The 5,151-nt window shown below is 35.1% G+C and overlaps 1 pseudogene; it reads left to right on the top strand.

The window, feature by feature from the left end:
• The first annotated feature begins 1,688 nt into the window (after window positions 1–1,688).
• Window positions 1,689–2,509, top strand: LOC149558677 (heat shock protein 90-2 pseudogene; annotated as a pseudogene).
• Window positions 2,510–5,151: the final 2,642 nt, after the last annotated feature.

Here is a 5,151-nt window from a genome sequence, read left to right as displayed (position 1 = left end):
CTCTCAGTTATTGGATTTCTACGTTCATTGTGACCTTTGATAATTTAGAACTTTCAATGTATCCCTCTATTACCTCTTTTTTTGAATTCCACAAGCCAACCTTAGTGTCTATTGGTACTCAAAATTGTACCTTGAATTTTGAGTACCATTGAGAAAATTAAGCCCTATAAATGCTTTTTGATGCACATGTACTTGGCCATCTATTTCAGGCCCAAGAGGCCTTTAATGTTTCTAACACCTTTTATTCAATGCTTCTATACATCCCATGAAGATAAATTTTCATTCTGAGCCATTTCGTGAAGTCTCATATTGAGCAATTGCCAATTCTACATTTTTTCTTAAGTGTCAAACAGTGACAGGAGGCCTTATTTTCATCTAAATATCTCACAACCAATAAGTTTCATGACTTTTTGGTTTGGGAGTGTTTAGTATCCATACCTAGGAGCCTATGTTTCATATTTTGAATTCCTCAAAGTTGGTCATTTACTAATGTCATGCTGATATGAATGTTCTAAATTCTAGGAAGTCATGTTTGGCTTGTTATAACTTTGACCTAGTTGACAAAAATGGGAAACTTCATTTTTTGTTTCATTTTAGAGGTTAGAGACTTTTTATGTTTCAATTTTCAGCTAGTGATGAATCCATTTGATCAGTTTTTGAATGTGATTCCAAATGCAACTTGTAACTTTTATTGGTGTCAGGAAATACATATTGGTTAGTACTCTTGTTCATGATGTCATATCTTGAAATCCATGATAGGTGAGATAGAATGGATTATACCAATATGTTATACTCTAAAAAAACTTCAAGTGTGCCAATTTTCAAATCTTGACAAATCCGTCTGCACACTTTCCCAAGTCCATTCCATTTACAAAAAATGCTTTTCTGTCAGTGTTTCTAGTCTTAAAATTTTGAGTAGCCCACTTTGACCACTCACCAAATGTGTCTAGTTATTTTTCATGATCCCAAATCACAAATTTATACTCCCCTCAAGACAATGAACTAACACCCTAATTTTCATTTCCCAAAGTGTCAGTTTGTCTAATTTTTAAAGCCGAATCTGAATGCAATTTAGTGTTTTTTGACATGTTTATGTGCAGGTAGTTCTAAAAATGCAACAATGGTCAATGTCATTTGACCTTGATGTATTCATAACACAAGATTTGACAAGGTAAGAGTATGTAGGCTAGAGAATCAGTATTATTGACCTCACGGCCCAGTCTAGTGTTTAGATCAGTTTTTAAGGCCAGTCAAAGGACCTCCTGGCACAAAGTTGACAGTTGCAAGAAAATGATAAAATGATCTATAATTGGCATTTTAGTAACGAATTTTTTTCAAATCAGTATTAGGAAATCAATGGATTAGTTCGGCATCTCAGTTGAATGGAAACAAATTTTTATTTTAGTTAGACCCACTATGGGACCCAACTGACTTCTGTCAGATTGATGAAATTAAGCATGAATTGAAGTTGTTCAAATTGCAGTTGGTTCATAGATGGGTTCTCCATGATTTCTTTCATTGGAAAGCCAATGCCATGGTATTAGAGCACAAATCAAGGATTCATGTCATCTTCTTTTCACTCATGATGGATTAAATTATATGCTAAGTGTTCTTTGAGTCTTTTGATAAGCCATGGAAAGGTCACTAGATTCCTTTTGAGAAGGAAGATTGTCAAGGAAAATGGAACCATGGAAAGAATGGTTCTTATGATGACTATGGATGATTATTATGATGACTATGGAAGACCATGATAGTGAATGATGTGGAGAAACCCATGCAAAGGAAACCTGTGTAGAAGAAGGCTAGTTGCCAAGGAAGAGGGAGAAATCCATGGAGTCTGAGAGACTTACACAAAGAGCATCTAATGGTGGAAATGAGCTCAACATGAAAGGATGAGAAGAAGAAGAAAGAAGATCTTAAGGCTAAGTTTGAGGGTTTGTGCAAGGTTGTCAAGGATATTCTTTGAGATAGGGTTGAAAAAGTAGTGGTTTTTTATCATGTTGTTAATTCCCCATGATGTTTGGTTATAGGAGAATATTGATGGACTACAAACATGGAGAGAATCATGAGGGCTTGGGCCCTAAGGGAGAGTAGCATGTCAAATTATATGTCTAACAAGAAAACAAAGGAAGTCAACCTTGAAAATGCTATCATGGAAGAACTAAGAAAGAGGGTAGAAGCTGACAAAAATGACAAATTAGTGAAGGACTTGGTGCTTCTAATCTATGAAACCACTCTTCTGACATCTGGCTTTAGTCTTGATGACCCCAATACTTTTGGTGATAGAATTCACAGAATGTTAAAGTTGGGTCTAAACATTGATGAGGATGAAACTGTTGTTGATGTAGACATAGAAATGCCTTCTCTTGAGGATATTGCTAAGGTAGAGGGTAGCAAGAGGGGGAAGGTTAAATTTCATAACAAGACCTACACCATTTCACTTTGCATCCTCATAGTTTTCACTTGCATAGGAATATTTGGAAGACACTCTCACATTTGGGAGATATAGAGGAGGGCAAGAAATATTCCAAGGCATAGAACAAAAGGGATTTTCTTATAAAATATTTATCCCACATGCACCATGTTGGGGAAGTCTCTATTTTTTAAATATAATGTTACACATAATGCTTAATGTTTAATGGATGAGGCCTTTTGAAGGCCACGATTTGCAAGGAGGGGCCCACTTGGCCAACCAACTAGCAAGGAGTTAAATAAATTTTGAAGGAACACATAGACCAAGATGATGACATCATTATGATTGAAGTCACTGAAAAAGTCCAAAATTTGGTAAGGCACTATATCACCACAAAAAATGGGAAGGTATTTTGGTAGCGACATAGCAACCTATTGAAAAACCTTGAAATTTGGTGAGATGTATTTGGGACCTAGCTGTAGATGTGACAATAAACCATAATGTAAAAAGTGGCAATATGTGGCAGTGATGTGGTAGGTAGATCTCATAGATGAACATGATGGCAACATGTGGCACATTTGATAGTGGTCGCCATGTCGCCTAGATGAAGATGCACAAACATTAACATGGCAACATGGCAACCCAATAAGATATTTACACATGATGCTCACATGGAAGTGAAGTAGACAAGTCTGATGGTGGTACATGGAAAAGGTTTTTTATGTGGCATGCTTCCCAAGGTGCTGACATGGAAAAGAGTGACACGTGCCACAAGGTTGCTATGTTGTTGATTATGTGGTAGAATGCTGACTAGGATAATGACATAGTGACTGATGATGTGACACAGTGACATGGCATAGTGATGAGGAAAAATAGAAGACCAATGAGATGATGCCACATGGCATCTAAATGGTAGGTGTCATAGTAGTCAGCCGACCACCTGTTGACATGTGGTGAGAATAGGTCAACAGGTTTGACCCAAAGGAGTGTGGTGAAATTTTTTGGAAAATGTAAAAATTTTAATATTTTATTATGCCTTCCCTAGATCATGTGGAAGTTTGTTTTAAATAAATTTTTGATTTATAACATAGTCCAAAATTTATAAAATGTCAAAATTTGAAATTTGCAAAGTGTTATGAAAGTCATGAATGGGAGCTTGGATTTTCAGAGGGGCATAATTGGGGCAATTTTTATCTAAAATATAGATATCAATATACTGTTGGATCCAGGAAGAGATGAGCTATCCATTTCTAAGTTAAATTTTTACACAGGTGCTCATTGGTTTGAGTTATAAGTGAATTTTTGATTATTAGAGCATTCTCAACAAAATGGATAGTTTTCATCATGGAGCATTAAAATCAGCTAGGGGGCAAACATTGAAGTTGGTTGAAGCCTAAAAGAATTCTAAAAAAGTTTTTGTGCTTCTAGAGTTCATTTTTAAACTAATTTTCACTTTTTCCTTGAGTAAAAATTTGGCATCAAAATTAGTTATGTTTTTCAATCAAATATCTCAGATATTTCTTGCTTTTAGAAAGACAAAATGATGGCGATTTGATTTGTAGTTATAGAGAGCATGTAGAGAGAGGTTTTTCAACTTCTTGGGAAAGAATTTTGAGGGTACACTTATCATCTTTTGATCACATTTGGGATTTCTTTCCTTCTATATAATTCTTTTTCTTTCTCTTTGTAAGGGTTGGTTCTAGTTTTTTTGGTGAAAAAACTACTCACTGCTACGATACCATGTTTTGGTTCCAGTTTTGATGTATTCCCAATATTGTGACACCATATTCTCTTTAGCAATTTATTTTGTATGAATAGTAGTAGGAAGGATAATATAGAAAGTTCAGATCTATTAAGTGTTTCTATGTTTTGATTTCATGCACATGAATGTATTATTTCAAAGAAATCAATACAAAGAATAGTAGGTGTTGAGTTTCATTTTAAATCTTGTCCCCTTTATCAGTAAATTTTCAATGTTTTATGATCTTTCAACAAAGAGCCTAGGTCATAGTTGTAGTCCCTTAAGGCATATTAGGGGTTTTTCTGAATTCAACATTATTAATCATATTCTTTTCCCCTTTCATGTTGAAGAGCTAAAAAGTCTAACCCTCACATAGCTTGTAAATATAATAGAATTGCAATTTCCTACTATCAATCTATGTTATTACATAAGTATTAGGAGATATATGGGTTAAATCTTCTTAATAGATTTAGGAGTATGTTTTGTACTAGTACCATATTAATTGAATATGAAGTCCACCCGCCTAGGTTTTGTAAAGCCTGAAGTAGAAGAATGGTCAAGCGTTATAGTTGGCCCAATGTCTAAAATGATATGTTAACGATGTGAGTTCGTTGCCCCTAGATGTACCATATTCTCATTAGGGTAATTTGAAACCTATAACATTTTAAAACACCAATAGTGTCATGTCTAGCCTCCCTAAGATCCACAAAGTGTAAGGCAAAATCATCTATAGATATATCTTTGATTATTCCTTCTTTTGTAGGCTTTGTGATCTCCATTGTAAGATGCCCTTATTAAGGATCATGTCCAAGGATGGACAAGGTCTTCTACCTTTTGACCTTTCTTAGTGTTGACCTAGAGCGGATAGCAAGAGATAGGTTATCTTTTTTGGGAGCTCCTTCATCTCTTCTCTTTCTTTTTCTACCTAGGGTGTCCTCTAGCCATGAATCTATGTCAATCACCTTGGAGGAAGTCTAGAGAGAATCTATGATAAAAA

This window comes from Cupressus sempervirens, chromosome 5, assembly GCF_028749045.1.
Source record: "Cupressus sempervirens isolate cs-2001-9-10 chromosome 5, ASM2874904v1, whole genome shotgun sequence".
Taxonomy (NCBI): domain Eukaryota; kingdom Viridiplantae; phylum Streptophyta; class Pinopsida; order Cupressales; family Cupressaceae; genus Cupressus; species Cupressus sempervirens.
The sequence above is the reverse complement of the archived record's forward strand: the minus strand, read 5'-3'. Positions and strand labels throughout refer to the sequence as shown.